Source organism: Azolla caroliniana, unplaced genomic scaffold (assembly GCF_043228905.1).
Source record: "Azolla caroliniana isolate FFs.n. ecotype wild unplaced genomic scaffold, voAzoCaro1.0.p SCAF_22, whole genome shotgun sequence".
NCBI lineage: Eukaryota > Viridiplantae > Streptophyta > Polypodiopsida > Salviniales > Salviniaceae > Azolla > Azolla caroliniana.
Window position 1 is genome coordinate 3,581,134 of NW_028230457.1, and position 9,615 is coordinate 3,590,748.

Below are 9,615 nucleotides of genomic sequence, written 5' to 3' on the forward strand. Positions count from 1 at the left end.
CACCTCTAAAGATGCACGTCCTTCACCGGAATGAGGTTGTCATCAGCAAGCCTCCTCATCCCCTTCTCGCACATGTGACACTGTCTCTTGTGCCACAGGTCACCAGTAGTGTCAAAAACAACGTTTACTTCTTCCGGGCATAACCATGCATTCATCAGGTATAGTGTGTTGACCTTCCGAGCCCGAGCCACTATCAGACTCCCCTTGCTGAACTTCATGACACCGTTCCAGATGCTACCCGTGTAGCCTTCATCATCTAGCCGACCGGCTGATATCAGGTTCAGACGAACTTCCGGAACGTGTCGGATATCCTTCAGCAGCAACTTGCATCCGGTTAGTGGTGACAACCACACGTCTCCTATGCCGAAAATTTGGCATGTACCTTCATTCCCCATCCGGACACAGCCGTGATCATCGGCTATGTAGGATGAGAAGCATTTCCAGTCCGGGGTCAGGTGGAACGACGCTACGGAATCGACAACCCATGTTGTCTCGTCGCCGGCAAGGTTTAACTAACTCTCCTCGGTGATGAGCAACAACTCCTCTTCACTTGCCGTCGTTCCCTTCCGGTCTCGTCCTCTCCGTTCTTTGCCGTTTCGGTCTAGTGACCGCTTTGAATCGGTACTATCGGTTTCCTTGTCTTTCCGGAAATGCCGACAGTTCTTCTGGAAGTGCCCCGACTTTCCACAGTAGAAGCAAGTGGGCCTTCCCCTTGACTTTGACCGTGTCCCCAACTTTTCCCGGTTCTGGGGATTCCGGTTCCTATTTCTTGTGTGTTCCGATTTGGTAAGGAGCGCTTTGGAGTCGGAGCTCGTATCCTTGTCTTTCTGACGCGCCTCCTCATCTAGCAAGCTCGACTTGACTCTTGGTAGGAACAATTGTTTTCCTTCCGGCCCGGCGTTGCCCAAAGTGACAACTAACGTCTCCCAGCTATCTGGGAGGGAACCGAGCAGGAGCAATGCTAGTACCTCATCAGTGAGAGGTACTTCCAATGATGTTGCCTTGTGAATCAGCCCCTGGAAGGCATTCATGTGCTCCGCCATGCTGGAGCCATCTTGGTATCGGAGCCTCACTAGCTTCCGGAATACTGAAACCTGATTAACAGCATTCTTGTTCTGGAACTTGATGACGATCTTCTCCCAAAGCTCATGAGCCTTACTCTCCACATTGAAGTTGTTGTACAGGCTCATGTCAATGAAGCACCGGATGTATGCCGTCGTCTTCATGTTCATCACCTCTGTTACGGGCATGACCATTTAATATCCCGTGGTGAGAATTTACCGTAGTATTCTATACACGTGGATAAGTGTGAGGGTTAAACGATATTGTAAAGAAGGGGAGGATTACTTTTAATCCTCGGGATTGAGACAACCCCTTAGGTAGTTCACTTGGAAAAACATCATGAAAATCATTTAAGTTTTCATCAAGTTGTTGTTGTTCAAAATATGTTAATTGAACCGAGACATTATCGATATTATAAACGTGAATGTCTGGATCAAGTACACAATAAAATAGAGTAGAACAAGAAAACTCAGATATTGGTGGACACGAGGAAACAATCGAGAGGGATTGTTTTTTTACACATTGAATAAAATGAGTACAATCGTTCAGTACAAATGTAATTGAATGATGAACCCAATCAATAGATAAAGAAGAGTTTTTATTATAAAACCAGTGATTACATTGGTGGTACAAAGATTCATTACATAGAAGTCTACTTCCTCTATATAAGTATCAATAGAAATTCCTAATGAATGAATCGCCCCGTTGATGTATTGTACTCTTCCATCAGCCAAGTGCACCGTGTAGGTGTGATCACTTACGGTGGGTTGGATTCCCATAACTGAACCAAACGATCATTCACAAAATTGTGTGAGCTTCCCGAATCAAATAAAAATTGTACGGGAGATCCATTGATATACCCATTTGCACGTAGTAAATCATTGGGACCCAATACATAGTGAGGGAAAGAACATTGACAATTACTTAAATGATATGTATAGACCTGAAGGACATTAGGAATCTGACTTTTATGGTCTGCAGCTTTAGCTTTGTTGCCATGCTCTTTCCATTGGAGCTTTCGACATTGATCTTTTGTATGACCCTTCTTTTTGCAGAATACGCAAAAAGGATGTTGTCGCTTACAATTGCGATCCAGGAATTTGTTGGGTGTCTTGCGTTTCCCAACAAATTGTGACTGCTTAATCCTGGGTGCTTTGTTGGGTTTATTGTGGTCCTTCGAAGTGTGTTGATAGCGAAGACTATTTCAACGGCCTCCTCGAAGGATTTTGGATCCTTATCGTGCACTATCAAGTGATAGTCCGAATTGGGGATGCCATTGACAAAACAAGCTATCAACCAATTGTCCTCTTCTAGACCTGATTTTTGGATTTGGGTTCTAGAATGGTGAACATAATCTTCTAGCGAGGAAAATTTCCTGCTAGAGAGGTTCATTAAAGCTTGTGTTGCCTCGGTTCGAGAAGGAGGTTGCAGAAATTGGCCCTTAAAAACCGTGACAAAATCTGTCCAGGTATCGGGCAATTTCCCCATAGTACGAAGCCCACGCCACCAGACGGCGGCCTTACCCCCGAGTTCTCGGCCGACATATGCAATCTACGTACTATTTGGCATGGGATAGAGCTCAAAATGAGACTCCCATCGGCCCAACCACATGCAAATTGCTTCTTTGGTTCTTTCCTTTTTGTCTCCTGTAAATGGCTTAACGACAAACGATGGTTCACCCTGTCGCTCATCAGGTCTATTAGTCTCACGTTGTAGACTAATGACACGTGCCTCGAGAGCACTTTGAGATTGCCGAAGTTCGGTCATCTGTTGAGCGGTGAAACTAAGGTATTGGGTTATTTGTGCCAAATACATCTCAGTGGACATTTGTCCAGGAGGATTGCCTTGAGTTCCTTCCGCTTGAGCGGATGACATCGGGTCGTTAATTTGACCCATTAAAGATTATTTCTCGAAAAGAAATAGGATAAGGTCAGAGAGATAGTCATAACATCATGTCCTGATGTAAACATATCATGGGCAAACATTAATCGATATCATGATCTCACGTCAATACCCCTCTAGACGTATGAGATGAGGTTCAAGATCAGGTTACTATGGTAACACAAAGGTGTTTTAAAAACCATGGGGGTGACAAATAAATGTCTTTCCCTGATCTCTATATCGATTTTTTCATGGTGGCTCCCCGAGGCTCAACCATGTATGTTCGCGTCATGAATAGTTTATACACGAAAAAAATGTTAACAATAAACTATGTTTCGGTGCCCACATATATGGTTTTGGCTCTTTAAGTCCTATTACGAGGACCCCGAGGTGCACTTAGACCTTAAGTCTAAACATGTGTTATAGTCATATGTATCAAGGATGTTGTATGGTCTTGGTCATATTTGAACTCGAGACCTCGAGAACAAATACATTAAACACTTGAGCCAACAAAGTGAGTTGCTCTTCTCGAATGCTTAATGTTTAATGCGTATAAGAGATATGCGAGGCATTTGATCATATATGTTTTTTTTAAAAGAACATATATGTCAAGGGTTCTTATTTCGCCCTCATTTACCAAACTATGTTGGTATGTTACCTAACCTCAAGTCTCGTAATTACGATGGCATACGCCAAAGTGCAACCTAATGGTCAAACCAAATGAGCCCTCGTTTCGTAGTAAGCCCACATGGCCCATCACATGGTCACGTCATTACGAATGCCTCTCGTAAGAACGAGCTCATGGTGGCATCGTATCCATGTAATGAGGGAGGGATGTTGGAAACGCGTGTCATTGGAGCAACCTCACTTGAAGTGGGTCAAGCCCTACGTACTCAACATCATTATGGCTATAGGCGTTTCTTTACGTAACAAAATCGAGGTCATCAATGGGGTTGTCAACAATCAAAAATTGTTGAAAAGGGATGGTGACAACGCCATTCTCACAAAAATGTGAGGACGGCCACCAACATCCTTTTCCCGACAAGGGCAACTTTCGATATAATCACGTAATAACGAATATACACATATGTTTACTTATCACATATATACGATCAAATACATATATATGTGACCACATATGCCTATATTAAACATATCGTTATATTAAATAGCCACAAATGATGTGATCGAGATACGTAATCGAGGTATATACCTCTACGCACACGAAACATCCACAAATAAGAGATCATCATAATACGCAATTGAGGTATTGACCTCTTACGCATACGAGACCAAACGCATATCCTTTACAACAAATCAAGGTATTAAACTCATACGCAAATGTAACATACGTTCGTGAACGTAATACGTAATTGAGGTATTAACCTCGTACGCATACGACACTCATCACATATTATTTATATGTCAAACAAGGTATTGACCTCGTGCACATATGTAAACGTTTTAGACAATCAATTAAAGACCACTACAACATCATTGACTTAATGAAAAAAATTGACATATAAACTAAACACATGATTAGATGGGAGAAGAGAGAATAGAAAGAAAAAAAATTATTACGGAAAAAGTTACCGAAGTTCTTTGTTGATCGTTGTCTGGATCAAGGCCGACCGCACATCGATCGATCACCATCAATCAAAAGACAAAAGACAAACAAAGAAACATTAGTACATAAATCTGATACCAAATATTACAGATCTAGGTACTAAAGTAAGCTTAAGATAAGGATAAACTAATGATAGATAGAAAGGAGAAAGAGAAAGAAGGGTGCCGATCCACCCAACCACCCCCGAGCGAAGGGATCGAGACGGACTCGAGCCTCGATCGGCGTCCCATACCACCATCGTGGCGTCGAGTCGTACCTGGTGCTGGCGCGCTTGCTACAATAGTTGACCCACCACAAGAGCAGAGCCTCACACTTATCCACGTGTATAGAATACTACGGTAAATTCTCACCATGGGATATTAAATGGTCATGCCCGTAACAACCTCCCTCACCGTGGCATCGATCTTCTCCGGCCTCTTGTCCTCGAACTGAACCGGAAACCAAAGATCTTTAAACACGAGCATGTCCCTCATCTTCGACTTCTACACTAAGTAGTTGGAGTTGGTGAGCTTCAACATGCTACCAAATGAATCTTCCATTTTCGGTGTCGTTTTGCTCTGATACCAGATTGTAAAGAATATGTGGAATAGTTCTCAGCCACAAGTGAGTCTTCAATCACTTCGTTAAGAATTACAAACACAGAAATGGGAATGTGGAGATAGATACATGTATACACAAAACACTATAAACAAGAGAGTACACAAGATGTTAACGTGGAAAACCCTGAGAGGGAAAAATCACGGGAGCCCACAGACTCCAAACTATCACTATAGAGGCAACGACCTCGTGCTCACTCTCCTCGCCTGGCGGCGGGTACCACAGAGAATCACTCTATGTCTATCTCTGACTCTTTGTTACGCTCTATACAACAGTTACACAAGAATAACTCTATATCAACATTGGCCTTAATGCACCATCATCACCAGAGGTGTTTGCCCTAGGTCATATTTATACTAATATGACTATTTACAAATATAGCCCCAATGGACTCTTAGAAACATATTTACATATATCTCACTTCATCCGGTGAGAGATTCTCACCGGGTCTACATCATCTGGTTCTCACCGGGTCTTCCTTGCCGGGTACACATCATCCGGTTCTCATTGGGCCTTCATCATCCCATCCAGAGGGACCGAAATCCTAACACTTTCTTCATTGAAGTTGTTGTACAGGCTCATGTCGGTGAAACATCGAATGTCTGTCGTTGTCCTCATATGCATTTCTTCCCAAGTAGCGGCATTGATCTTGTCTGGCAGCCAGAGATTTTTAACCAAGAGCATGTCCCGCATCTTCGACTTCCATACTGGGTAATTGGAGCTAGTGAGCTTGAACATGCTTCGTTTTGATACCAGATTGTGCGGAAATGGTGCTTGGCCACAACCGAGTCTTAATCACTCAATGGAAGAAAATAGAAAATAGGAATAAGACGACACAAGATGTTAACGTGGAAAACCCTAATCAGGAAAAATCATGGGAGCCCACAAACTCCAACTATCACTATGAGAGGAAGGGCACAATGAGAGACTCAAAGGCAATGACCTCGAGCTCTATGTCTTCGCCAATCGGCGGTTACAACAGAGAGTTATTTCTGTTTCTCTCTCTCTCTGTCTATTTGTACAATAACAATGATAACAACATACATACACAAACAGTATTGCCCAAGTTATATTTATACTTATATAACTTTGGGCCTATTTACAAATATGACCTCAACGGTCACGTATGAACAAATTTAATAATATGTTCCTATTTGCTGGTTCATACCGCATCCGGCTAGACTCCTTCCGGATACCTTCCGGACCCATCAGGTCCGGTTACTTCCTTCGGCTCGTCCAATCCGGCTCATCCAGATCCCATCTGGAGGGACCTGTTTCCCAACAGAGCGAATAAACTCATCATGGATGGCAATCGATTGGACAGAGGAGAGAACCGAGAGGAGCTCTTGGCGGGACAGATTTGACAACTCAAGCGGAAGTGGAGCTTGACGACACGAGGAGCACAGTCCCGGTCGCGGGAAAATGGATCGAGGCCTTTAAGAAACGACATGAAACGTAAGTGGATCTGGAGACCGGGGACGACACCGGCAAGGGCGAGTAGTCGGTTGAAGACCGAACCGACGACGGGTCGAGCGAGGACGAGTGAAGAACAAGCCGGAATCCTCACCAGTTCTCTGCTTGGCACATGCTGGAGGATGTGCGGTTTGGTGGGGGTGAATGTCGTGAGGGATTCTGGCTATGAGGAGAAAAAGGACCGTATGCGCATGAACGGGGGTGTGCAAGGACGCACACGGAAATGTAAAAGCACATGTAGATAACATAGGACTAGTAAGTACTAGGTAGTAGGATTGAATGAGTACTTTTAGTCCCACACGCATAGAGAATAAGGATAATATCCGATGGAGTAAACCGGGGGAAATCTCTACCCAAAAAGGGATGGCTTTATGGCGATGTAACGACCTCCCCTTGCTCTATAAAAGGGGAGGTGTGAGATTGTTTGATGGATGGATGTTTTGGAAGGACGAAGTGTTGCCAGACCGAGCTCTGCAGACTTTGGCCTTCCTGATCTTTGTTCCTATTGTCGTGTTGTGAGACCTCCATCATGTCTTCATGTTTTGAGATCTCTTTGTGCTGGTAGCTCGTATGCACCCAATCGGAGGCCTGCTACTGTGTGTGTGTGTGTTAGGAGCTCGAAGCTCTATTTACTGGCCGCGCCTGGGTGTACTTTTTCTTGTTCTCTATTCATTGTTAGTATTTCGCTGAATCTCTTTTGGTACTCGAATATTTCCGAGCTGTTTTCGTTTGTCGCGTGCTCTTGTTCTTATCTCCGTTCTGTTTCTTTGGTGTGCGCATGCCCGTGTCTGTGAGCCCATGAGCTCATCAATGTTATCCGGCGTACGGTCTGGGACAATACATATCCCCGAGCCGTGCGCTCACCATTCCAGATTGGATGCGCGTCCGAAAGCCGAACCGGCAGAGGTATCTGGACATCGGTCCGGACCACGCTTCTTTTGTCGCTGGCTCCTCGGATAGAGACCCTGGTGATCCAACCCCGTTCCGACTTGTAGTTGCAGATCACTGTGACAACGTCCCGACCGTCTTACGGATGACTAAGGGTGTGGTGCGTAGTGCAGGCGTAAGCGTGGGGACTATGGAGGTTGGGGAGACAGTTACAACTAACTCGTTACACTATTCTATACGGTGCGTATACTTGACATAGAAACAACTCAACATAGATTAATTACGCGAAGCACGTGACGTAGAGAACACTGGAAGTTGGGCAAAACAGAAACTATATTCAAAACAAAAACACTGGAATACAATAATTCTACGCTCTTTTACAAGTTTTCCATGCCCTTTATATATTGGGTCATGGTCAGTTACGCTTGGCGCGTGAACTGTTACATGCGTTCATAACTCTCTATTCATTCCTATGGATGGCACCGTTTCCTAATGATTATGCTACGGCCCGTAACCATCCCTGCGTCTTTCCTTTCCTTCGCCTTTTCCCACATGACCGACCAAGGTGGCCAACACATGGCACGCTTGTGGGATAGTGTTGGCACGGTCGGACCCACTCGTCGTCAAAAATGTTTATGATGTTCGGCTATTGACGGTCGGTGTTGGTAGTCGTGATGGGGTTTATCAGAGGTTGCGTTGTAGGCCTGGCATCGATAGGCCCGGTCGCTTCTATGGGTGCGGGATCAGGGAGTCCGCTGGGTTCCGTTGACAATCTTTTTCAAAATGTTTTGCAAGGTTTTATTCGTCGACTCTGCGAGTCCATTCATCTTTGGGTAGTACGTGGTTCTCTTTTTGTGCACTATGGTGTAATGGTGGGTGAGCCCTTGAATAACCGCGTTGAGAAAGTGGCCAAATAAATGTTTTCCAAAGTTGTTGTAGAGGTTTCCTGGTTGTGTTTCATATTCCTAATTATCATTTTATCCTCAACGTGTAGACATCATCCCTAATGATCATTTTGTTTTAGAAGTTATCATTTTATCCTAAAGAACTATACCCAATCAAGAATGATCGATTTGGACTAAAAGTTATGATTTTATCCTCAGGATATATACCCAATTGTATATGTTCATGACTTAATATTGCTAAATAGCTTACCTTTTTTTTTTAATTTTTCTATTTGAAGTAAACCCAATCACAAATGATCATTTTGATCTATAAATGATCAATTTATTCTCAAGACATATGCCCAATCATGAATGTGTTGACATATTTCAGTAGTGATGTGTGTGAACACACTTAGGATAGTGATGTGTGTGAACACACTTAGGACAGTGATGTGTGAACACACTTAGGACAATTTTTTCCCTCGTTAGGAGGTTATTCCCTCCTGTTTATATATACTCTCATAACCCTAAAGTGGGTAAGCTTTTTGGGATTCAAAGCAAGAACCCAACAATGGGATTTGCTTCCTTGATTCTTCCAAGACATTCCCACAAAACCCCTCAGAAATCAGATTTGCTTCCCTTTTCTCTTTGCTTGTTCATCTTTCAAGTCAAAGAGGTACGTTATTCCCTTTTACTCATTCAACAGTCCATTTTTTACATCAAAATATGTTCAGTCCATGGCCATGGCCGAGAGCAATGATGTATTTCGGATGCTTTTTGTTGAGGATAAACTGGATGGAACAAATTACCCCCTCTGGGCTTATATGATGCGCCATGTATTAGTAGCAAAGGGGTTGTGGAATGTGGTTCAAGGGGCTGAAAACATCCTGCTGTTGAGAACACAAATGCTGATGGTACTGATTTTGTCAAGGATGTTGATCATCCTGCTCATGCCCATGCTACAGTTTCTGTTGTACCAATTGCAAAGCAACTTCGTTCGGATGGCAGAGATGCTCAGGCACATGCTTTGATAGCTTTGTCTGTGAAACGTGCCAGTATTCCCCATATTCGCTCTTGCAAGACAACAAAGGATGCTTGAGATACTCTTACCACTTTGTACCAACCAAGAACTGAAGCTCGTGTTGCTTATCTCCGAAAACAATTGGAGAGCAAGAAAATGAATGAAGGTGATTCTATAGACAA